The following is a 25804-nucleotide window of genomic DNA, read 5'->3' as shown; positions in this document are numbered from 1 at the left end:
CTATTTTAAAGCTGGCCAGGTAGCAACCAACTTGTACTAAGATTGAGACTGAACACTGAGATCTTGACATGGAGACAAGGTCCAGGAGAAAAGAGTTCCCTGGAGACATCCCATGCTTTTATACCTCAGATTGAAAGACCTCCGGAGAGGACCTTTCCCTCAGGAGGAGACCCAAGCGCCCAATGACCGAGCCGAGACCACTCGGATGCAATCAGCAAGAGGGTTTATTGGAAAACACAGGTACCTGCGAGCACACAGTCTCTTCGGAGGACTTGCGTGCCCAGCAGCTCCAGCATGGGGCTTTTATAGGGCTTGGGGAAGCAAAAGCGGGCGTACAGAAACAGATGCATAGTTATGGGGATTGGTGGATTCAAACGAGGCACATAGACATGTTCACATATGATTGGCTATTTCACATGATGAGGTAATAAGGTATAGCTACACACATTGGCAGGTTTGAATCATATTCAAATGAGGTTGCAACGTGGTAAGAGAGTACGTGCAGGCTGGGGCGTCCTGAATGTCGGGGCCTGGGGGCTTATCTCTTCCTGCCAGGTGGCCTGTGAGTCAGATCCGGTACTCCTGGTCTGTTCTGCATTCCTTTCCTTTTATGGTCTGTTAGTTTTAATGGTGGTGACTCGGCCCTAGGTATCTGGGCGTGCTTGGGCTCCTTCAAGCCTGTTGCAGCTCTGAGTTAAGACTCATGGGGGGGGGTCTTTCAAGATCAAATCGAAGTTCTCGTAGGATCCTCCTTGGTTCCCTGCAGGGTTCTTGTCTCCTGACCAGGTACACGTCATTGCCTTCCCTGTAGTACTTGTCTGGCATCTGTTCACCTTTGCCTTCTAGATGCCAGCATCCAGGGGCATCTGCCTTTGCAGCCACCCATAGACCCTGATGTAATCTCAGCATTCGCCACACTGGGGTGTCCGGGGCAAATACCAAAAAATACAAGTGTAGATTATCAAGGAAGTAATTTCCCTCCTGACAAGTGATCCTCCTAGAATGGATATCCCAGGCCTTTGGATAGCCATGAAGTCACAGGCACCCATTGGAATATAAAGCCTCCAGTACAGGTGTGGTTGGGGCAGCCATGCAACCCAGAGAAGTTTGCACTATGTGATGGAGAAAAGCAAACCTCCCTACAGCCTGGAGAATCAGCACAAAAGCCTGTGTCTTCCTGGTGTGTGGTCAACAGAGCATATCCAATCTTCCATACTGAATCACTACAAACAGGCAAGGACAACCCAGAGGGAACAATTACATTCTTCTCTTGACATCGCATTTAAAATACCCGCCCCTCACAAATAACCAAGTGGAACAGAGCTCCCCAGTTCTAGAGGCAAGACCAACAGGTACTTTCAGAAGGACACAGTCATTTCCTGACTTTGCCACTTAACACGCTGCCTAGAAAAAAAAAAAAAAAACGGTCTCAGCATTTGCAAACAAAATAATGGCTTTCTTGGCGAGCCTCTAAGCCTGGAGGGGTATACCTCCACTGTTTCCATCCTGCTGTGCCCTCAGAACTCAAATGAACACAAATTCATGTATTCTCCTGTTGCTGTAAGTGAGTGTTCGAAATAGCTGATTTTTGCACATTAAAACTACACGTGCATGTCAGCAATGTGGCCATTAATGTTCATGAAGGTTCATAATGGAGCTGGCTTCAAGTCAAATCTATGTCTGCTCTGAACTAATCATGGTCTCCATACATTACCCGTGGAGGGACCCAAGCACAGGGCCATAATATGCAAAATAGTCTAAATGGCTTTTTGCATCCCAGTGGTGCTTACTGTCCAAGGAAGTTGGGCCAGGGCTCCTCTGTATGGGTGGATGCCTTCAAGGAGGATGGCAAGCTCCTCGTAACTCTCCAAGGCCTTCATTCTGTGCAGCCTGGTCCAGGCTAGGGACTGTGACAAGAAAAAGCAGAGGAAAAAACGCACCATTAGATACAGCGCAATGGCTTCCCTATCACAGGTGGAGCTTACTGAAATACTTAACAGGTCTTTGAGTTTCTGCATCTGGTGGTTAAGTGGGGCCTGCAACTTTGTATTGTGAGAACCCTGTTAGAAATAGCAGGTCACCACCCTGCTTGGGGGTAGGACAGATAAGGAAATGACCCAAACAGCAACCCACCCAGCCTAGGGTGAGGACAGAGAGGAAAGTGACTAGGAAAAAAGACAATGCCAGGAAATACCACAAATTCCACAAGATGGGCAGGACAGGGCCAAATGTAGGAGACAATCTTACCATTCGAGTTGACCAATAATTTTAAATGTTGTTCAGGGTAACCAATCGCAGTCGTCCAACTCAGATGACTGCTGAATTCCCCGCCAAAATGTTTATAAAAAGTGTGTGCTTTGTGAGCTCAGGGTCTCCTCTTGCCTGCATGCTGGGGGACCCCAATGTACGTTGGAACAATAAACCTCTTTCAGATTGCAGTGATTCTGGTCTCTGTGGCCTTATTGAGTGTGTGTGTGTGTGGGGTCTTCTGACAGACTCTTACAGTATAGCATGTTCTCAAGTGAGGACAATATATATTGTGTAATTATCTCAGATGATCCTGAAACTGGTGGCCTAACCCTGAAGAACAACTTCATAACTGTGACTGTGTGTTAGACCCTCCTTGGAATCCTGGGGACACAGTACTCCTGTAGTTCTCCCTCAGACTGTGCTCTAACTAGGAATAACACCATCTAGTTCAGCCTCTTGGTGTTTTACCAGCACCTTTCTAAACCATTAATCATACAACACAAAAGTACAGCTCGATGAATTACTACAAGATGAGGATCTTATATATGTTGTACAAATCATACCTCCCAGAACCCAAACATACATATAAAGAGTTAGAGAACTTATGCTGGTTGGCCCAGTGAGCCAACCCAGCAGCTGCTGCTTTGGAGAGACATTGAGCCTGGGTCTACAGTTATTTACAACGTTTATATTCTGCATAGCATCATTTTGATCTTTTTCTGTTACTGAAGGGTGGAGTTATAACCAAGACTCACCAGCAGTCATTCACAGAAACAGAAACATGAAGTGAAAATAGTTGGTTTGTAACTATTTCATTAATAAAGTAAGGAGGGGAGATTAGCCCAGGTAGGAAGAAAGCAAGATTATAGAAGCAAAACGCAATCTGTTGTTTTTCTGTCTAAGCTCACCCCCACAGCTACCTGGCAACAATATGCTCCGCCCCACAGTTGCCTGGCAACAGCCAGGTATGCCTGACTGTACAAGGGGCTGCTTGCCCTCTCCTTTTTCTCTTGCTCTTCCTCTTCTCTTCTCTGCTCTCTTGTCCTCTTTCCTTTGTCTCCTCTCTCCCCGTTCCCCTTCCCCCTTCCCTCCACGTGCTCATGGCCAGCCTTTCCTCTCCTCTTCTACTCTTCTCTCATTAAACCTCTCCACCTGGAAGCATGTTGACTTGGTTGTCTGGACGTGAGCCAAGATTTAAACCCCAACACAGTCCATATTACTCACCAGTACAAATGCAGTAAAGCATGTTAACTTGTTCTTTTGGGGGGTGTTATTATTTTATTTATTACATCCCAAATGTTCACCCCTACAGGTCCCCCTTGCAGTTCTTCCCCTGAGAGGGTGCCCACTCCATTCCATGAGGCTAAGGCATCAAAAGTCCCTATAGGATTAGATGTATTATTTCCCACTCAGGCCAGACAAGCTAGTCCTCTGCACCTATGTGCCCTTCTCTCCTGTCTCCGCCCCCAGGCCTGATTCTGTCTCCCCCTTTCTGTCTCGTTCCCCTCCCTTCTCCCACCCAGTTACCTCCCTGCCTCTGAATCCCATGATTTTTTGTTTCCCCTTCTCAGTGTGATTTAAGAACCTCACTCGGTCCCTCCTTCTTATTTAATGTCTTTGGGTCTTTGGAGTGTAGCATGGGTACTCTCTATTTTATGGCTAATGTTCACTTAGCAGTGAGCACATACCACGCATGTCCTTTTGTGTCTGAGATGTTTTACTCAGGATGATATTTTCTAGTTCCATCCATTTGCCTGCAACACTCATGATGTCTTCATTCTTAATAGCTGAATAGTATTCCATTGTGTAGATGAACCACATTTTCTGTATCCACTCTTCAGTTGAGGGGTATCTGGGTTGCTTCTAGTTTCTGGCTTTTATGAATAAGGCTGCTATGAACATGATGGAGCACATGTCCTTGTGATATTGTGGAGCATCTTTTGGGCATATGCCCAGGAGTGGTATAGCTGGGTCTCCAGGTAGAACTATTTTCAATTTTCTGAGGAACCTCCAGATTGATTTCCAGAGTGGTTGTACCAGTTTGCAATCCCACCAACTATGGGGGAGTGTTCCCTTTCTCTATAACCTTGCCAGCATTTGCTGTCACTTGAGCTTTTGATCTTAGCCATTCTGATTGGTGTGAGGTGGAATCTCAGGGTTGTTTTGTTATGCACTTCACTAATGACTAAGGATGTTGAACATTTCTTTAAGTGCTTCTCGGCCATTGGAGATTCCTCTGTTGAGAATTCTCTGTTTAGCTCCGTACCTCAGTTAACTTGTTCTTAATCCCCCTCATGAAATCAGCAGCCAGGAGACATCATCGAGGTGCTTGGATGTGGAGAGCTCCTCATTACAGCTGCTTACATCCTGAGTTTATGGCCATTCATTGGGTTCCTTAAATAACAGTTTCAGCTTGCCAAGTTTAAAATATTTGATATATTTCAAAAGCCTCTTTCAATACCCTGAACACACACTCTCTCTCTCATTGACAACACTATATTAAAAAACTGGTAGCTTCTAATCCCTGGATCGCATATGCACTGTGTCGTTCAGAACAGCTCTCTCTCTCTCTCTCTCCTATATGTTTCCTGCAATATCAACTGGATCTAAAGTCTTGGCCACTAGCAAGTTCGATCCCATGGGCAAGAACATCTCAGAGGGGCGTTTTCTTTTATTGGGAGGCAAACTACGACTGCTTGTCTCTTTTTGTGTTTCAACCACTGTTGGTCCACGATGCCTGGATGTGTTGAGTGAGTTGAAACTTCAGAATGGTGATTCAGTAATTCCATTGTTTGCTTGTTTCTTTGTTTTTTTAAATAAAATGCTATTGTACATCTTATTTTTTAATTTACTCTTCCTTGTAACTTTAATTTTTTAAACCTTATTTTTAATGATGGTTCTTAAATACTTTAACCTCTGTTTTAGCCCACCACCCACCAGAGGTAGTGAGAAAGAAAGGACACAGGGTAAGTGGACCTGTTTAGAAAGGTTCCCTGGAGCAATCCCTGTAGAGAGCGGCGCGGCGAAACAAAGATGGCGCCGACATCCAGCCTTGTCTGGATATAAACGACTTACTGCGCATGTGCAGGCTTATCCCCTTGCTATGGCTCCCTCTAGTGGTGAACAGCGGTACTGCACATGTGCGGTTTATGCACCAGGTGTTAGTTGACTGTTAATATGCTAATGAGGTGATTCATTCTCCGCCAATCCCTGGAGGACAAGTAGTGGGGTGATCCAAGCCCCACCAATCCCTGAGAGATAATTAGCATACTGTTGTCTATATAAGCCGAGCGATTTTGCTGCTCGGAGTCCCTGTTCAGAAGAGCTGTAACACTGAGAAGAGCTGTAACACTGAGAAGAGCTGTAACACTGAGAAGAGCTGTAACACAGTAAAGGCTTGCTCGCAGAAGAATCCTGTTGCCGCTCGTCGTTCTTGCTGGCGGGACATTGGGCGCGCGACAAATCCCCATCTGTGCTATCTGGAAATCAGCAGATCGGTTCACAAGTCGGCAGTGGAGTGTGAGCCTCTTGCTAATACCTCACAGATGCACCGGCAGTCCAGTTCAGTAGTCAGGTTAGTAACATCAGTGACATGACATAGCAGAGACAGCCAGGCCTCAGCCTTAGCACGAGTCAGCAGGAGGGACCAGAAGGACCAGCAGGAAAAGTTCTAGGCTGGGCCTCAGCCAAGTCAAGATCGGTGAAGACTTGAGACTCACAAGTGTTGCCCAGCCAGCTCCATAAAGCAGTCAAGTTCTATTCCCTTCAGACTTCACACAACTGTGTCTTCCACAGATCTTGCCTCATCGTGTTCGTCTGTCTCAGCTGACCTCGCTGTGCCAATCAGCCCAAGTCCATGGAATCGACGAGAAACTGCAGCACACCACCAGAAGGTTTTGGGGGGCGTTTCTCTCTATGGCATCTCAAAAAATGCAGTTCAACTGTGCAATGTAAAGCGGACCAAATACATGCGTGTTGTTAGCAAGGAATCCTTCATTTCGTGTCCTTTCACATCCTTGCTTTGACAGAACATCCTTTCACCTCTGTTTGCCTCAGTCAACTATTGTTTCATGAGTCTGCCTTAGTCTTTCACCTGGGTCCACTTCAGCTAAATGTTCCTTCACGCGTTTGCCCCAGCAAAACACCATCCAACCAACTTTCCAAAGAGCCCTTACGTTTCTCCTTCTCCTCCTCTATTTCACTCACTCATGGACACGGTTCCTGTTATTATCCGTTTACAAGGTAACCGAAGCTTATAAAGTTGGCCACTTTTAAACTACTATATTGAGCTTATGCACGCAAATATATTTGATGGATGTTGATTCAGTTTAACTATTACTCTTATGAAGCAAATTGTGCTCTCTGTGCCTTCACAGAGAGAGTGGCTGGTCAAGTAGGCTGATGATGAGTCCTCCTGACACCGCCTCGTGCTGCCTGATTGTTTTGATGCTGCCTCGTGTGATTCGGGACTCCAGGCTTTTTTCCCTCCTTCCCACTGCTGTGCTGGGATCAGTCATAACTCTTTTAGAAGGAAATAATGTTTTAAGACCACAAATGGGTAAATCATTGTTTCCAACCCCCCTCTGTTTCTTTTCATTTTATACCCAGTATTGTTTCTTATAGTTTAACATCTGTCTTAAAATTCTTTATGTACACTCGCTAACTCTTCTCGAGGCCTGGAGTCTCCAGTCTGAGTTTTCTAATTCTAACGGATGTGCACGGTCATGTTTTACCGCATTTTCCAAATACCTCTTGACTCATCTTGGAATAGCAAGCAACGGTTTTCTGAGCTTGCTTCTGCTGCACCACCATTGTCTTTAAGGACATTTTTTCCCATTTAGCTCTCAATGAACTTCACCTGGAGTCATCGGCGCCCATTCCTAAGGACTGATTTTATATGGATCCTTAAACAGGAGACAGGGTAGAGAAAGCAACGTCTAACTTCCCGTCCCCTCTTCCGGCTGCTGATTTTGCAGCCGCAGCTGCTCGTCCTCTGACTGCCCGGTGTCTATCCTCGCTCTTCTGTTCTTCCCTGCTCACAGCCTGTTCGTCTGGCATCTCCCTCCAGTCAGAGCTTTTGCTCTTGCTCTGAGTTTCTGTCCTGCAAAGACAGCCTGGCATTAGTTCTCTTGGGGTTCACAGGCACTGCCCATTGATTTTCAGGATCTGCCAGTGTTAGCCATTGTTCACAAATCTACACAACTGGTTACCATCTTCCAGTTATGTGGGAGTTCCTTCACCAGTGATTTTCAAGATGCCTTCCGACTTCTCCTACTTCTTTCCACATAGATGGGTATTGCAGCTGTTACAGGTTGCCCACCTTCCTTTGAGGATGGACTTTGTGGGGACTTTTATGATCAGTGGCTGTCCTACCATGTTGCTGCCCCAAAGTGATGCCACCATCTTCTTTCTCATATACTAAGCTGCTGCTTCCTGATTCTGAGGGATGGTGAGATTACAGACTTCACACCATCCAGATGAATTTGCTTAACTGGACTCGGAGAGGGAAAAAGAAAATTACCTTATTTTAAAGAGGTTCCACCCAAGGAAGCATTATGCTCATGGAAACCTATTTCTTCACTGTCCAGTAAGTACTGTAGTGTGGCTAGTACAAAAGAAAAACTAGGCTTTTTCTTTTCTTTTCTTTTTTTCAGAGCTGGGGACCGAACCCAGGGCCTTGTGCTTGCTAGGCAAGCGCTCTACCACTGAGCTAAATCCCCAACCCCAAAACTAGGCTTTTTTATATTGCATATTATTAACTTACATCTTAATTAAAACAGACACAAGGACTGATGATTACCGTACTGGAAGACGCAGTTCTAAGAAAATAGTTTATTGATGAAGAATTGTTTATTCATAAGGAAGTGATTTGTTTATTAGTCCATTGGTTGATCTGTATAGAGGTTGCAGATTGCACTGTTTCATAGGAATCTGTAAAGACCCTGTACTTTACAGACTGAGAAATAGTTCCTGTCTCTGTTGCCTGGAGCATCAGACACCTAAAGCCAACACTCCTACCTTGCTGGTAACACGTGAGAAGACTGGAGAAGTGCTTACACTCCAGCCTTTCAGGAGCTCTGCCTGGGACATAGTCAAATATAAGTCACCTTTCCACTTACACATGAATGTCTCGTTTCCAGCTTCTCCAAAGTGATTTCCGTTAGGTCCCAAGAAAACTTCAGTTCCTAAAACCCCAAAAGGCAGTCCAAATATCAGGAAATGGGTCCAAACTGGACTACAGGAGGATTTCTGACAGTTAGAAAAAAGTAAACACTCCTCAGAAAACTTTGAAGCTTGTTCCTCTCTACAAGCATTCCCTTCTCTTTGGCAGAAGGGACAGATGGCTACCTTTAGTGCTTGCTAACCTACTAAGCACATGCTGACCCTCCAGAGTCCATCAGTAATACAAATACCTTTTGAAGCCTAGGCTAGCATCCTAGCCCTTTTTAACCTCCTACCCTACCCTAAACTCCCTCTGGTTCACTGGCTTTGCTTCTCACAGCTCCTCATTCTTCTTATAACCTATTTTATATGTTCTGTCTATCTATCTATCTATCTATCTATCTATCTATCTATCTATCTATCTATCTATCTATTATCATCTATCTCTTTCTATGTATCTATTTATCCATCTATCCCTTCATCCATCTACCTATCTTCCTTCCTTTCCTCTTCCCTTTCTTAATATTTACCTATCATCTATCTATCTTTATTTCTGCCTGCCTGTCCATCTGTCTGTCTGTCTGTCTGTCTGTCTGTCTCTGCTTCTCTCACGTCCTGGTCCAGTCTGCTGGCTGCGTTCAGCCTACTTCTTTCTGTTTCTACTGTAGATCCTTCAGTTGCCCCTGGCTGTTCTCACTCACATCTACAATAAAAGCCTCCCCTTAACCATACCATGGATAGTTCATGTCATCGTTTTATACAGTTTCTCTGCTAAAAGCAAAACATGTGTGGGTGTCATGTCTACTTTCCTTACTGTACCAAGTAGTTTGCTCAAAATATTTCTTGATTCACTGAATTAGTACATGAGTCAACAGACTCTGGCTTGTGGATCAAATCTGATATTCATAAGAACTATATATAAGAAAAGAATGGTAATTACATTTTTAAGCACTAGGAGGGAAAAAAAACCAAATCAGTAAGGTAATTTATTTATATAAAATCCAAGTGTCAGTGCATATAAATAAAGTTTTATTGTAATGCAGCCATCTTTACTTGGTGTTGTCTGGGGCTGTTTTCACACTAGACAAAGCCTAAAATAGTTCCCATCTGGCCCTTTGCTGGAAAGTCTGCAGGGCCTGGAGCCCATCAATAAATGCCCATTATTTTCCTGAAAGAGACTTGATTGAATTTCCTATTTCAGAAGAAAATGAATACTTCAAGAAGCTTCCTCCTAGCCATAGCCAGAGAAAGTACATTACATACCCAAAAGTACAGCTGGGATCAGGGAGGGGAAACAAACAAGGGTCTAAATGAAGTTATTAAAGTTGTAGCCTAAGAAATAAAATTCTCCATAGAAATTCTCTTAAGCTCGGGCAACTCAAGGGAAACAAAGAATTTAAGACCCTGTTTATTATCCAATTTCACAGAAATGCCTGGCATGAAAGCAATTACCCATTTGAAGTGCCTCTGCAGAGAAAATATTCACTCACTCCTCCTAAAATTGGGAGAGAGGGAGGAGGACATTAGTTAGTGGAATCATCAATCTTTGAGAAGTCCTTCAGGACAAACATAACACTGAATGTTGTAGGAATGTTTTTCCCCAAAGAAATGAATCAGAAGAGTTCATTTTTGTGAATCTTGTGGTGTCTTTCTCGCTGACGGAGGCAACTGTTGGATCTAAGCTGAGAAATTCACAAAATCACACTGTGTGACAGGTCTCACATGGGAGGTTTATTTACAAGGGGGGCTAAGGGAGCACAGAGGCTGCCTCTGGGTGGTGGAGGAAGAAAAGGAGAGGAGCAGGGAGAAGTGGAGAGGCGGTCTTTTAGCTGGGATGTGGCTCATGTGCAGAAGGACATGTGACACAAGGAGACAATGGGAATGTGTTGTTGCCTCTGGGCGGCTGGTGATGATGTGTCCTGTTGTTGCCAGGTCCCTTGGGCTGGCCATGGAGGTGCCTGATTACCAATAGTAACCATCCTCTTAGAAAAATCCAGACATGATCTGAGTTATCAGCCTGAACCTACACAGCTTCCCTTAGGAGTGAAATTTAATGTATCCCCCTTGGATATTGAAAGCCTACTCATGAATATTCTGCACAATCTGGATGAAGGGGAACAGCACACATCTCAGATCATTTCAATGTCTCCCCTGAGAGGGAACAAGCCATATCAGATCAAATGCCAAGGTGTTCTCCTAAAATAGTTTTCATGTTTTTAAGGTTCCACCCTTAAAGATGATGGCAAATGATTGAGCTACTAATGTTGCCAACTAAGATAAAAGTAGAAGCTTTGATGGCCGATATTTCTTGTAAAGGTGAAAACACAATGGGAAAACCATACGCTTAATACTCCCAGTTGGCTCTACAGCAAAAATGACTGGAAACAGCTGGAGGCAGGGTTCAAACTGAATCTTGTGGTGGACTGCTGATTCTGATGGTTGCCTTTCTTCCTCCCTTGGCCCCGAGAAAAGAATAACCCTGTGATTTGCAACATGAGAAGCAGATTATGCTCAAGGCAGAGGAACAAGAACAGAGAGGCTACTCTGTCCAAAGCTATCCTGTGTGATGGCCGTGGAGTCAGACTAGGAATTAGGTAGACTCCCTGCTGGACAGACAGTTATTAGAGGGGCCGTGGCTAGGTAATAAAGGCAGCAAATCTCCAAGATGGTCAGCTTCTCCCTTTCCCTCTTCACCTGAGACAAAGGCCTGCCTGCTTAAACCAAAGGCCTGGCAGACCTTCTCCAGCCATTAGGTTCCCTGCTGATAGACTGACTCAATAAGTCCCAGGGATGATCAGGAAACAGTGGTAGGCCAATCAGCCATCCTGTCTCTCTTCAAACTGATCAACCCTAAATTGGGTTCATCTCTTCAGATTTTTTAAAAAAGGAAAAGGAAAGGAAAGGAAAGAAAAGGAAAGAAAAGAGAAGCAGCCCTCAAGAACAAAGTGAAATTTTCAGCTTCCTGAGTCTACTCTCTGCATTGCAGATCTTTTTCTCTGTGTCCTCTCTCTCTCTCTCTCTCTCTCTCTCTCTCTGTCAGTGTGTCTGTCTGTCTGTCTGTCTGTCTGTCTGTCTTTGTACATGTCCTTATCCCTAATAAAAGCCCTCCTTTGACTGCTGGTTCCTTCTGCTCCTGTCGGTAGTGTTTGAGGTTTCTCTGCCGCTGCCTGCAGGGCTGAGCTTCTTCCTGCCTTTTAATTCTGTAATTGGCAGAGAAAATGAACCTGTTCGAGGCCCCTACACTGTAGCACTGTCACAGTCAGATAGAGAAGAATAATTGCTTATTAGGATGGGACAGATATTTAAAGGAAGTATCAGAAAACAATGAGTCACATCACAGCGCAGTGGACACATTGGGAGTGGACTTTCCTTCTGCCTCTTGTCAGTATGGCCGCTTCGGCAGGGATGACAATTCTGTCCGGGCACTGGTATAAGCAAGTCCAACTTGCAGGGTTGCTTACAAACTGGAAAAGGACAGTGCTCAGAGTCTGTGGCCCTGGACTTGCTGCTCAGCAAACATTTACCTCCAGGAAGGTGCCACTAGTACAGATTGAACTAAGGGTGGATGCTGAATTCATTCTGTTTAGAAGGCGTCTGTAACACTGAAAGTGAAGAACTCATGGATAATTGGGGAAGAGGTTGTCCTGTATAAAAAGCTGATCTTCAGATATGGACAAGAAAAGGAAGGACCTCTGTTTCCTCAGCCTCCTGGGACTTTCTCTATCCATGAACTCTTTTTTTCTTCCTTTCTGTAAGAACATACAAAAGGGATCCCTGTTGTCATATAGGTGCCATTTTCCCATGAGACTAGAGGTGGACCTCAAGCCTAAACTCTGCCAACACAACCCTTTACTCAGGAGAACTTGGCCATGTTGTTTCAAGCAATTTAAGAAGCTTCCTCACAAGCTAAGAACAAAATTAATTACTTGTGAAGGAGTGTTCTTAGAAATGAAAAATAGGATACGACTTTAAATATGTAATCATGGATACGAAGATAGATATACTACATCCCAACATTGGCATTTTAGGCGGCAGAAGAGAAGATAATTTGGTTGAGGAAGAGAAAGCACCAAGAAATGCCATGTTAACTCTCAAATGCCTGGAACCAGGAGTGGTAACAGACGCGTGGATGCGCTATGGAGATTGTCTCAGCTCCCAGGTGCTGTCTACTTTCCCTCATTTTCACAAGTTATCTGGGAATGGCTTCTAGAAACAGGCAATGTCTTCATATTCCCTGAAGATATGCCCAAGTGACATTCAGCTGTGTTGTTTTATAGTTTCTCTCTCTTTAAAAATTCTTCATTAGACTGTAAATATATTGTGGTTTTGAATATTTGAAGATGGGAGAAATGAACATTCCCTTTGACCAAGGAATAACAAACTATAGAGAATAAACAGTAGCCGTAAAAAATAAACGAAGGGTTAGAAAGAGGAGGAGGAAGGGGAGGGATGACATAAAGGTGGGAGAGAGATGGGGGATGGGCTAAGAGGAGTTAGGGAAGGAAGTGGGGGTTGATATGACCTAAATATATTGTATCTGTGTATGAACTTACCAACCAGAAAACACTGAAGAATCAGACTCCTGTTAGCACCTTTGCTTCACCCACTTTCTACAGAAACTCAAATAGGGAGACAGAGAAGATCTGGAGACTAAGTGTGGTGGCTCCTGTCTTTCAGAGCCAGCCTTAAATGTTCTAATCCTTATAAACAGTCAAAGCCAGATTCTTTGTTCACAGTGTTGGGCCAAACCATATAAAACAGAAGTCAGAGCATGAAGGCCCCCAGTAATGTAAGCCAGTTATTGTTCCCTCTCTTTCCTTGAGTCATACACACACACACACACACACACACACACACACACACACACAAACCACACCCACTCACACACACACCACACACTCACACACACCACACACTCACACACTCACACATACTCACACTCACACACACACTCACACACACTCACACACACCCCACACACTCACACACACTCACACACACACTACACACACTCACACACACACTCACACACACTCACACACACCCCACACACTCACACACACTCACACACACTCACACACACTCACACACACCCCACACACTCACACACACACTCACACACACTCACACACACTCACACACACCCCACACACTCACACACACTCACACACACTCACACACACTCACACACACCCCACACACTCACACACACTCACACACACTACACACACACACTCACACACACCACACATTCACACACACACATACACACACTCACACACACATACACACACACACTGTCAACACTGCCTGTGGACCAATGGCCTTGCTTTGCAATCACACCAAGCCATGACTTTGTCCTGGTCCTGTGTCAGCTGAAATTCCAGAATGGCTCTGAGCATCCCATTTGCTAAGGAAGTGCATTCCTCAGAAAAGGCTGACACAAATAGAATGGGAGAGGCAAAACTGGGGACAGAGATCTCAGGAAAACTTAGCCAATGTCTTGACTCCTGTAAGTTCACTGAGCTGAAAAGGGTCCTCTTTAGAGAAATATTTAGGCATATCCATCTCCAAATGAAGAGCATTCGACCATCTTTTTTAAAAATGGAAGCACAGAACATTACATTATTCCCAGCTGACTGGCAAACGCATCTGAAGACCAAATCCTCTGCAAGATAAGTGGGGGCTTTCAGAATGGTGTGGTAAGGGCAGCCAAATAGCTGAGAACCAGTTCTCACATATACAAAGCTATGTCTGTCTCCATTAAGGCAGTTACAATCATTGTTAAATGATTACTATGTTCAGATAATCATCAGGGAAATGCAGATTTAAATCATAATGCAAATGGCTGAAGTAAATTGAATTGTTGCACCAAGGATACAGAGGGAATAGAAGTTTTGTGCATCACTTCTGAGGTGCAAACCAGTATGGCAGTTTATATTTTAAAAGTTAAATATAAGAATATCATGTAAAAAGAGCTGTTCTTTTTCTGACTGTCTATAGCTATACAAAGACTTCTACAAGAATAGTCATAGCAGCTGTACTTAGAATAACTGAATGCTGCAAAACAATCCAAATGTCATCAAAAGTGAAGGAATAAACAAATTCCTCCATATGCATGTAATATAATCTAAGTAATACAAAGAAATGAGTTATTAAGATATCCAGCCTCATGGGTGAAGCTCAAAATAACTATACTGAATGAACGGAGCCAAGCGTATGTAATATCTGGTCCTATTTATAAAAAAGCTAAAACCTGCAAGCTGATCTGTATTGAAAAATGCAATAATAATAGTTGTTCGTGGATGGGGAAATGGATAGGAACAGACAGAATTAAAGAGGGACCAAAGGAATACTTCAGAAGGGGTGGCTATGTTTCTCCTTCTCTGCAGTCATGGTACCACCAAGACGTGCATATGCCAAATTTTATAAAATTGAACACTTTAGATGTGTACAATTGATCCATGTCAAATATCCCAACATAGCTATTTAAAGTATTCATATTGCTGACTCTGTCCAGTGTGTGTGTGTGTGTGTGTGTGTGTGTGTGTGTATTGTATGTATGTATGTTTTTGCAAGAAACATAAGTTCTTTGTGGGGAGTCAGAGACATACATAAATGTTCATATATTCTCCAAGATTCGGAGCATCTCATATGGTATCCAGCACACAGTAGCTATTAGTTGAATAAATAAATAGATAAATTAGTCCCTGCTAAGGCAAAGACTTACACTGTCAAGTCAAAGTTGACAGCCTTAGTGATTTTCCAAGAACCTAGTTTCTTATGCCAGGCATGGTGGTACAAGGCCTTTATCCCTGTACTTTGGAGGAAGCAGAGGCAGACATCTCTTTGAGTTCCAGGCCAACTGGGACAACATAGTGTGATCCTGTCTTAAATCACAAACAAACAAACTAAGAATAGTATCTTACTTTCATTAAAAGGCAGGCAATCTTGATCACTCATAACAAATATCTTGTGGGTTTGAAATCAGGCATTTTGATGTGAAATTGTATTTCTTTTTATGGTTACAATACGTTTCACACAGAGACTTGAGACTACAGTACAATAGCATGTCACTTTTTGAACTGATATATCTTTGCTTATTTTCCTGAAAATATCTTCTCCATAACAAATGGGAAAATGTGGCTTTACTAATCCACAGAGTTAACTGTGCCTTCACATAACCCAGGCGTTTCTTCCTCAGCAGGGGTTGTGCTCACAAGACACCTTTGTCATGGGGCACTTGGTTCTGTCTTGTAGACCAGAAAGAACCAACGTTAGAAGACTCTAAAGAGGGGCGAGACTACTTTGATTCATCTTGTTTTACAGCTTCTAACCTTTCACACCACAAAAATGATTCCTTTGAGGAAGGTTGTAGGCTCAGGGAGGTTTCTAATGATTCCGTCGAGGACTTCATGAGCCCCTACTCCCCAAGGATGTATTTCATGTTGCAAGGCCAGGGAGAGCTGGCCGGAGTACTCAACTGGCTGGTGTTTCCCAGAAAGCACGCTTCCCAGGGATTAGAGGAGCATAGCCTTTAACATCCAATGGGTAAGACCACCTCCCATCTCAATTCAATAGCTCTTTCTGGAATGCTGCCATTTCCCAGGTTGGTGGTGCTGTGGTGACTGCACAGGGCAAGCAGAACAGCTGTCTGTGCCCAAGGGGCTCCTGAATGAATGAAACACAGAATCCACAGAAGGTGCTGTTGTGGTTTGCCCTGAAGTTACTGTATTTTGATGCTAATTCCACTGCCCCAAGGACAGCAGCCTAGTTGAGGACTCAGAACTCAGGTGACTTCACTAGAACCACCTCTCCATTGAATTTGTAAAGTACTTGTGAGCGGCAGGTACAGGATAGAAGGAGGCCTGTCATTGGAGGAGAAGGAAGGATGGGCGGGAGAGAAGTTTGAAGGAAGAGGAGGAGACTAGAAGAGGAAAGGAGGAAACAGGACAGAGACGGAGAGAGGGGAGACTAAGGGAGAGAGGAAGAGACAGGAGGAGAGAAGCCATGGCATGACAAGATGGCAGGTGATGTTAAGATTCTGCTCTGTGTATCTATAGGTTGTTATTAATGTTCTCAAGGGATGGATGGTACCGGGCTTTGTATGTTTAAGTGGGCAATTATATCTTACCAATTGGATCTAAGATTATTGTGTTCTGTGTTCTTTTATGTGAGGGTTTGAGTGTAGGAAAGTGTGCGGCTGGGATGTGTGTCCGCCAAGATATCTAGCAGATACCTTGGGGCAGCACGGTGCGGACCTAGCGGGGTAAAAGACCAACAATACTTTTTATTTTTATATTTTTACAACAAGGTGCAATTTACTACAGTGTGATAGCAGACAATCTCATTTTTGGTCTTGATTTGCTCTAGTCTAGTAGACTCTCTAGAAGGTCTCTCCAGAAGATTTCAGAACTACTTGGCTCTCTTAAAAAGTACTCAGATGCCCAGTCCGTGTCTAAATCTACCAGATCCAAAGCTTGACTAAAAAGTCACCAATGGACTCAGAGGAAAAAATAAAGAAAAAGAAATGTCTTGGTAATGTGTTTTATTGCTACAAATACTTGACAAAAACACTTTAAGCGGGGAAGGGTTTATTTTGGCCCAGTATTCCACAGCACAGTCCACCATGGTGGGGAATTTCATGGGGTCAGGAGCAGCTGGTCACATTACATCTACAGTCAGGAAACAGAGCGATGAATCCTTTCTTCTGTATGTGCAGTGTGAGTTCCCAGGCTAGGGAACAACACCACCCACATTTAGGGCAGATCTTCCTACCTCCAGGATCCTGATTCAGAAACTCCCTTGCAGACACACCCAGAGGTTTGCTTCTCTGATGGATCCGGATCCCATTAAGTTGATAAGATTAACCATTAGAAGTGGTAAGTCAGACATGATGCCATACATTTCTAACCCTCAGGAGGCAAAGCCAGGAGCATCATAAGTTTGAGGCCAGCTTGAACTACACAGAGAGACTCTATAAAAACAAGATTAAATAAACCTAAGACAAAGCCAATAAATATTCCTAGAAACGTTTCCCACAATTAAAAATTGTGCTAAAATACACGTAGCATAAAATCTACCATCCCAACTGAAGATACCCACATCAGTGACATTAAGCAGTTTACATTGGTGAGTATCCATCCAGTCTGAGAACTCTTTGCTGTATTAATTAATCAAGACCCGCCCCCAACACACACACACACACACACACACACACACACACACACACACACACACACCCCTGGCAATCCTCGTTTACTTTTGCTCCCTGGGAATTTCACTGATTTACAGACATTGTGAAAGTTGGAATGCCTCACTTTCAATGCCACATTTACCATGACCGCACTAAAGATTTTGTTACCAAGCAGAGTAGCACATGGCTCCCCCTGGGAAGATCACAGACATATGGCTGTGGGGTAGCTGAGGGGAGCAAGTGTCAGATAGTAAGCCACAGAGATCCTTGGGCTGACAACATTCAACACAGGCTTTGTTTCAGGGAACTGGGTAGGTGCATAGGTAATAGAGTCCAGAAAATATAGCTAAGGGGCTCAAGGAATTAGGAAGCAACCTTTTTCAGAGAGTGAATGTGATAAATTTAATACAGAAAGATGTTTTAAAATGAGTTCTCACCTCTAGATAATATTCTCCCAACTGGAATAGAGTAACTAAAAACATAGTTCATGTTTCAATTGACACTTAAGTGAGTCAGAAGGTGTAGGTGCACTTCGGCCTTTGGTAATTACAGGAATTTTTCGACTCTTCTGGCAAAGACTGACTAACAGAATATATGACTTTCCTTCATGCTAGGACATCAAGGTAGGCAAACCATGATGAAATTTATGCTGAAGAAGAAGAATCAAGGCAACAGCAGCAGGTGAAACCCAGAACAATCTCTTCTCATTCACGAGTACATCTACACTAGAAAGGGAGAGAGAATAGTAAGTACGAACTAAGCGTGAAAATACAGAAGTTACATCCATAATCGTGAACTAAAGAATGGAAACAGGAATCATGGGAATCAACGCTGACATACACCCCTGACTCCCCCTTTGCTTTGCCCTGCTTCTTCCCTCTTCTCTATGGTCACCCTCTTTGTCAGCAGGCCTTTTCTGTTACTGACTCTGTTTTCATGGGGAGCTACTCATAAACAACCATTTGCTGAGAGTATTCGTATAAACCTTAAGTTCTTTTAGCAGAGTCTGCCACTGAGTCCCATAAAAACTATCTCCAACCTTGAAAGGGCCCAAGAGAAGCAGCCCACAGGCCTCTCTAGGGGATGTGGGACGTTTAAATCTTTGTCTGAGTTGAGGTGTTTGGGGCCCCATCTGAGCTGTGTGGGGATTGACTGGCACCTGACACAACATTGGTGGATTGAATCTAGCTGGCCTTTGCCATGATCTTTCGGGAACTGTATTAACTTTCTATGCTATATAGCCAAACAGAAGGAGAGAAGTCACAGGAGAAATGCACAGAAGCCAGAGCTGTTGAGAGAGGTGACAGAAGCCCAGGATCACAGAACTCTCACCAGGGAGTTCGTCAGGTAGAGGGATGGATATCAAGTCCTTGTCTGAATAGGGAGATTGTTCCCAGAATGAAGAGACTGACTCATGTTGAATTTTAGTCCTTAAGCATGCCTGAGCTATTTCAATCCTGTCTTTCCTTTGTCTCTTGCTTGAAGGACCCAGACACTGAAGGCACCTATCCTTCATGCTGTGTGATGCACCAGGTGCCATACTGGCCCCAAAGAGCCCTCACACATCTCTGTGAGCTCTTCAGGGAGATCCTTACAGGGGTGACTCTCTTCCTGGTGCCTTCTGAATTTTCAGAAAGCTGGGACTGTCCTACCCCTCATCCCACTCTTTGATTGGGGGAGAGAGTTTTGCAAAACCAGACTCCCTAATATTGTTTTTGGCTAGCCTTCTGTGATGTATAGCCCAGGCCTGATCTTACAATGCCATCTGTACTCCCATGCCCTCTCTTCTCAGCCCAGCTCCTTGGGACCTCTTTAACACTGTTCACAAAATGTCACCCAAGGTAATAAAAGATCACAAGGCCCTACAGCTTTCTTTCTGGGCAGACTGCTCAAGTGTGAAGGGTGCCTCAAGACTCTCAGGATTCTGAATTCTCTGCCCTGTGGCCTGGAGAAAATCACTTAACCTTTCGAAAATTCAATTTCCTTGTGTTAATAAAGGAATGGATTACCTCCAAAATCCCTCACCATCTGCCCAAACTGTGACCTTAGGTAGGAGACAAAAAAAACCTGATAGAAATAAGTGAAAATTTATTAAGGTAGAAGAATCCAATGATATGTTTTGCATCAAGAGTCATGAAGGAGGAACTATTTACTCAGTGAAGCTGTGTGGAATAGAGAGGACGGATGGACATAGAGGACAGATCTCTACTCTCATCCCCACCCCAGTAAAACTAAGTCCACTTTGGAACATGCAAAGGTAAGCTGGATTCTGAGAAGGGAAAAGAAGGTATGTGTAAAATGTCTTCCTCTTGAAACAGGGTGCACATCTGGTATCATTTGTGCAGGAAGGCTAAAGGGCCTTGCTCCTAAGATGCTATACCACCGCCTCATTTCCTGATGTGGGTAAGCCAGCAGAGCTCATTAGTTCAGACCCATTTCTCTAGGGCTGTGCCATGCTTGGCTGCCCTCTTCCTCTCCTTCGTTGCTTTACCGAGAGGAGGCTGTGGTACCTGTAGGCTCCTGGAGAAGGATCGCTCTATCCCATCTGCCCATGGCCCATGAGAACATCAAGACACCAGCTGTTCCCCTTGACAAATGGAGGTTGCAGGGATTTCAATCAAGTTTATACAATGATTGAGGGCTACACTTGACAAATCAAGTATCATGATAGATGGTAAAGAACTTGACATTCTGAAAAACAGCACTGAAGTGTTTATCATTATTTGAATGAAGCCCTCTTTTTATAGAGGAAGAAAATGAAGTTCACGTCAGGGGGCCAATGTGCCTGAAGTCACCTGTAGGAAGCAACACTGAGACCAGGAGGTGGCCATCCCCAGCACCCTGTAAGGTCATTGTGTGTGTGAACTGTACAGAGCCTGGGGCAGACTGTTTATCTTCCTGGCAGCGTCCACATTTCGCCAGGAAGAGGCTTATTCTGATCTCAAGCATAGCTTAGAAGCTGCAGTGAAACTCCTGGAGTTAAAGTTAAAAAAGCAAAGTCTAGGCTGGCCAGAACTCATCTGGAATTGGTCCAAATGGAGTTATTGGAGATTTTTATCGTAGGATTAAATTACCATTTTTGAAGTATCTCTTTCATACTAGAAACTAAGCAAACATTTTACATCAGTATTTCTGATGTTTATAAGAAGATAAAGAGAAAGGGGATGTGTTTTGGTGGATGTGTGGTGAGGTATGGGGGAAGGGAGTACCTCTGGGGCCCATGCTAAGGCATCCTTTTCCCCGGAGGGACCAGCCACACAACGTTATAGTATAGAATAGAGTTTATTCAGGGCATGGGGAGGAGAGTTGAGAGGGTAATAGAGGCAGAGAAAGACAAACACACACACACACACACACACACACACACACACACACACACACACACACACACACACACACAGAGAGAGAGAGAGAGAGAGAGAGAGAGAGAGAGAGAGAGAGAGAGAGAGTGTGTAGAGGCCATCCATGAGCATGTGGAGAGAGAGGGGGGAGAATGGGGAAAGAATGGGAGCAAGGAGACAAGAGCAAGAGAGTGAGGAGGGGGATAGCAGCCTCTTTTATAGTGAATCAGACATACCTGGCTATTGCCAGGTAACTGTGGGTGGAGCTTAGACAAAATGCTAACAATTTCTGTTTAACATGGAGGCAAAACTATGTATCTATGGCCTCCTAGAGAGTCAGTGGAGACCTAGGCTTCACACCAGACATCCTGGATCATCAGTTTAACTGCATCATTATTTCTCCTAACCTCCATCAAGAAGCTAGCCCTTGAAATGGGTCAGAAATTCTCCATAGATTCTTCTTCAGCCCAAAGGAGGGGCATATGACATGAACCACACCATCAGCGCAACTCAAGAAGAAAAAAAAAATCACAAGGATGAAGGCAGTTCATCTAAGCCATTCTGAAGATAAGACTGCCAAGAGATGTGCCCTGAGTTGCCGATCCCAGACTCCTAAAGCTGTGCTGAATTCCATCCTTCCAAGGCTAACCCACTGTCCTTCAGCAAGGCTAACCCACTGTCCTTCAGCATCTTCTTTCCAATGACCATAAGAACTCCTCCATTCTGGAATCTTTCTTACTGACTTCTCACTCAGAATTCCATTCCTTTACACTTACCCGTTACATGAATCTCCTGTCTGTTTGTCATCTTGGTTTCTTAACCCATGAGAGACTTTTCCCCTACACGAGCATGTGTGGAACTCTATGTTTACCTGTCACTTCTCTAGTCTAATCAATCTCATGACCATTCCCTATTGCCACTCATTTTGAATCCTAGTGTCCAGGGTCATTCATGGCTACATCCTCAACATCTGTCTGGTTTCACTTCCTGTGATTGACAAGGAAGGACTCACCTTCAGTCTGCTCACTCTCCCATATGGGTCTGGACTCACATCCTTAGTTGCCCCCAGAATCAGGAGTCTCTCTGCTTAGGTCTGTCCAGTGAAATCTCACCCAAACTCTAAGGCCATCCCAGACCCTATCTCTTGCAGGAAGCTTCCCGGACCCAGCTAAGTCTACAGTTCACATCTGAATTCCTGTAGCTACACAAGCCCACCATTTGCTGGATCTTCCCACCCACTGCTTGGAACCCTTTCCAGTTTTTCATACACTTTAGTCTAATCCACAAGTAGACCTTCAGTAGGGATCCTGGCTTGTGCTTTCTTAAATCCCTTCCAGCAAGTTGGTTCCCTGCTTCCTGAGTGCAGGTTCATCATAGAGCGGGAGCCCAGTGGATATTGGTCGATTTGAAGTGAGATAAGACTAAATTATATATCAAAGTAGAAATCAAACTGCATATAAAGTTATTTTCTTCAGTTATTTTAAAAACATTTTCTTGCAGTGAAATTACCTATATTGAATAGCATCAATTTTAAATAGTAGATATTAAAACACATTAGCACACATCAGGATTTATTTCAGAGTTATAAACATACAGAAGAAAGAAAGTTAGAAAGTGTGTGTGTTGATTTGAATTAGAATGGCCTCCATTCTAATATGTTTGAATGCTTGGTCTCCTGTTGGTAGAACTGTTTGGGAAGGATTAATGAGATATGGCCTTGCTGAAGGAGGTGTGTCACTGGGTGTAGGCTTTGAGGTTTCAAAAGTACATACCATTCTCAGATCTCTCTCTCTCTCTCTCTCTCTCTCTCTCTCTCTCTCTCTCTCTCTCTCTCTCTCTCATTGGGATATAAACTCTCAGTTATGGCCCCAGTGCCATGTTTGCCTGTGGCCATGCTCCTTGCCATGAGGGTCATAGACTCACCCTCCAAAACTGTAAGTCTCCAAAAAAAATTATTTCTTCTATAAATTGCCTTGGCCATGATATCTCTTCACAGCAATTTAAGAGTAAGGAAGAATTAAATTCCAATAATGAAATGAAATCATCTTCAGATTTCATATTCAAATTACTTCATTTCAACAATTACTGGACTGACTCGGTCATAATAAAAAGCTCTTACTATATATATTACATATAATAACTTTTATACTGTTAGTGGTTTAAATCAACACAGAGGTAGATGGCTCAAATAGGTTAAAATATACCCGTTCTGGACTTTAGGGCAAGGCTTATATGGATTTTGCCTGTGTTAGCCAGATTTCACCTCCCCATCTGCTGACCCTCAGTCTGTCTCCAGGTTGTACTGTAATACCTGGGGGTCTTGTAATGAATAAGTTTCCTGCATTCTAGCCCAAGAATATGGATGTTTAAGATACCCTCTTAATGATTCTGATGGGAGTTCAGCTTTGGAACTCCCCCATTCTAATCCTCAGATTTGAAAAAACCTGAGGCTTTAAAAGTGTCCCAAAGGCTCCTTCTACCCTCATCTTCCTAAAACAGCCTAGTTTTGGCCACTCCTCTCTCTTAGCATGTACATGCACACAAGTGTGTGTGCATGTCCAGAGCCCTTTAGATCCCTGTGACTTTACAAAGCTGATTCTTTTAACTCTGTGTATCTCTCTGAACCTCATCTGTCTACCCCTTCCTCCTCAGACACTCCTTAAATACTAGTTCCTCTACATGCCTTACACACTGCCCTGGTGACTCTCTGGGGCTGGCTGCCCTTCTTTCACATGCTCAGCAAGCACTAGGGGAACACCTTGTTCACCAGAGCTGACTATTGAGCACTTAGAGTACCCAGCTCAGTTAGCATAGCCCCTGGGTCTCTGTTATCGAGGACCATGGGGTCTAGCTAGGCAGATTACGCAAACCAATGCATTCAATGGCCCTTGCACAGAAAGAACAGTAGAGTCTCAGGCATATCTTTTGTTGTCCCTACTTTGTGTCCATTGGTTGTGAGAGCATGCATTTATTTTGCATGACATTGTGACACGACTGTCATTTTCAAAGTTCATGCTCCAGAATCACAAAAGTTAATAACAGAAAGAAATTCCATAGTGTTTGAGGAAGGTTTAGGATCTCATGATGGGCTATAGTCAGAGATATCCTGAATTGTGTGTGGCCTGTGGGCTGAGAGTTGAACACCCCAACTTAGACAGTTATCTCTTTCTACCATTTCTGGGTCATCTAAAGGTAACCATGTCTACCCCTTATGCCAAGTATTTTCATTTTCACTATTATGTCTATAAATATTATATTTGAATTTCTGCCTTGATTTTTCAGTGTTAGGCTATTTCTATTGCCTTAACTCTAACAATAAATAAGGTTTTATTTCCTCCAGCCCATGAGGACCTTTCCCACCTCTCCCTCCATGGAATTCCCAAGGGTTTTATTAACACTTGCTGTTCCTAATATTATTATTGTCAACATAGCTACCTTGACTTTCCCTGGAGTTGTTAATTACCATTCCCCTGTTTGCACAGTACACTATGTGTCTTATCACTACTTTAAAATCAACTGCATAAACATCTGTGTGAACATCGTCCCAAGAGGTACAATATAATCAATACTTTCAAGTTTGTCTTCCTGAGGAAACTCTTGCAGCGCTTTCAGAGATCCTCCAGGCTGAATTAGTGGCTCTGGGGAACCCAGAAACCAGCTGTTTCCCAGACCTTTCTGTCTTCTCTCTTGTATCAGAGTCTGCTCCCTGTATCCATGTCTGCCTCTTTCTTGATTTGTGGTATCATCTTGTAGAACACATTCTCTGGTATGTTCCTCAAACACACACACACACACACACACACACACACACACACACACACACACACACACACACACACACCAAAAAACAAAACAACAAAATCCAGATGGAATTTTGTGGAGAAACATTGTATGTCGGAAGATGTCTTTGATCTAAGGCGATGCTTGATTGCTTAGCAGCCATTTTCATTACCATTTCTCCACAAAGGAACTCTGTGACAAAGAAGTGAGCCTAGTGAGCTTTTCTGGGAAGTTAACCAGGAAACGTCAGCAGTGGAGTAAGACAGGCACAGGCAGGAAACTTGCAGAGTGGTGTTAATGGACAAGTTTCCATATTGGGTAGCTGACTTAGTCTCTACTGGAAACTCATGGGAGAGGATGCTCCAGAGATGCATTACTGAAGGACAAGGAAGTTGAAGGCTTCCTTTGGGTATAAGCTCACCTGAATGCCCTTAGGGAGTCTTCAGCCAGAGGTTTAGGTGTTTATCCTAGAAGCCATCAAACCACTGTGCACAGATCCTGACATTGGGACAGTAGGCAAGGCTGGGGACATAGTCATACACTAACATCTACTGTGAATAACTTCTCTCTGGAACGGAAACATCCTGATTCATATAGAAACTCAATCTTTTGAATTGTCTAGGCCATACTAGGTTAAGAATTGTCCTTAAGTGTCCATCCCATGGCCTTCAGGTTATAAGAACATACATATGTTTATTTTGCTTGACACTGGGATATCACAAGCTATCCTGGGCTACCTGATGTCCACAGGCTACGAGATGACAGCTCTGATAGAGAATAGAACCACTCTAGGTGTTAGTCTTTGAAAGTCACAAGCTCCTTGATTCTTCCCAGTTCTCAAACTTCCACCATGTGTGTTGATTTTCACCCTTGGTACTCAACATTCTGTGGGCAAGTCACAAAACTTACTTGATAGATGTCACAAAATGATGTCCCTTTCTGTTTTCTTCTTCACCACTTACTAGGCTTCCTGGTACTCAGATATTGTAAGCCTTGCCAACTGCTCCAAGCTCCTGTCCTCTCTTCCTGTTTGCACCGGGCATTTTATACTCCACATTCTGAAGTTTTTATCTTC

General features: G+C 43.7%; 1 long non-coding RNA gene and 1 pseudogene across 3 annotated transcripts; one reads left to right on the top strand and one right to left on the bottom strand.

Moving 5' to 3' along the window:
- Nucleotides 1-206: 206 nt before the first annotated feature.
- LOC120098013 (uncharacterized) lies at nt 207-6218 on the bottom strand. Of its 3 annotated transcripts, none has more exons than XR_010063164.1 (3): nt 5326-6218; nt 1791-1907; nt 207-1404 (listed from the first exon to the last, which is right to left on the bottom strand). It is a non-coding gene; the product is annotated as an uncharacterized LOC120098013 (long non-coding RNA). The 3 variants fall into 3 exon arrangements; XR_010063165.1 differs by having other exon boundaries at nt 207-1223; XR_005495957.2 differs by lacking the exon at nt 5326-6218 and adding an exon at nt 5227-5305.
- A 6698-nt stretch (nt 6219-12916) lies between these two features.
- The window catches only part of Parl-ps1 (presenilin associated, rhomboid-like, pseudogene 1), a 49412-nt pseudogene continuing 36524 nt past the window's right edge, over nt 12917-25804 (top strand).

Source organism: Rattus norvegicus, chromosome 1, assembly GCF_036323735.1.
Source record: "Rattus norvegicus strain BN/NHsdMcwi chromosome 1, GRCr8, whole genome shotgun sequence".
Classification (NCBI taxonomy): Eukaryota; Metazoa; Chordata; class Mammalia; order Rodentia; family Muridae; genus Rattus; species Rattus norvegicus.
The sequence above is the reverse complement of the archived record's forward strand: the minus strand, read 5'-3'. Positions and strand labels throughout refer to the sequence as shown.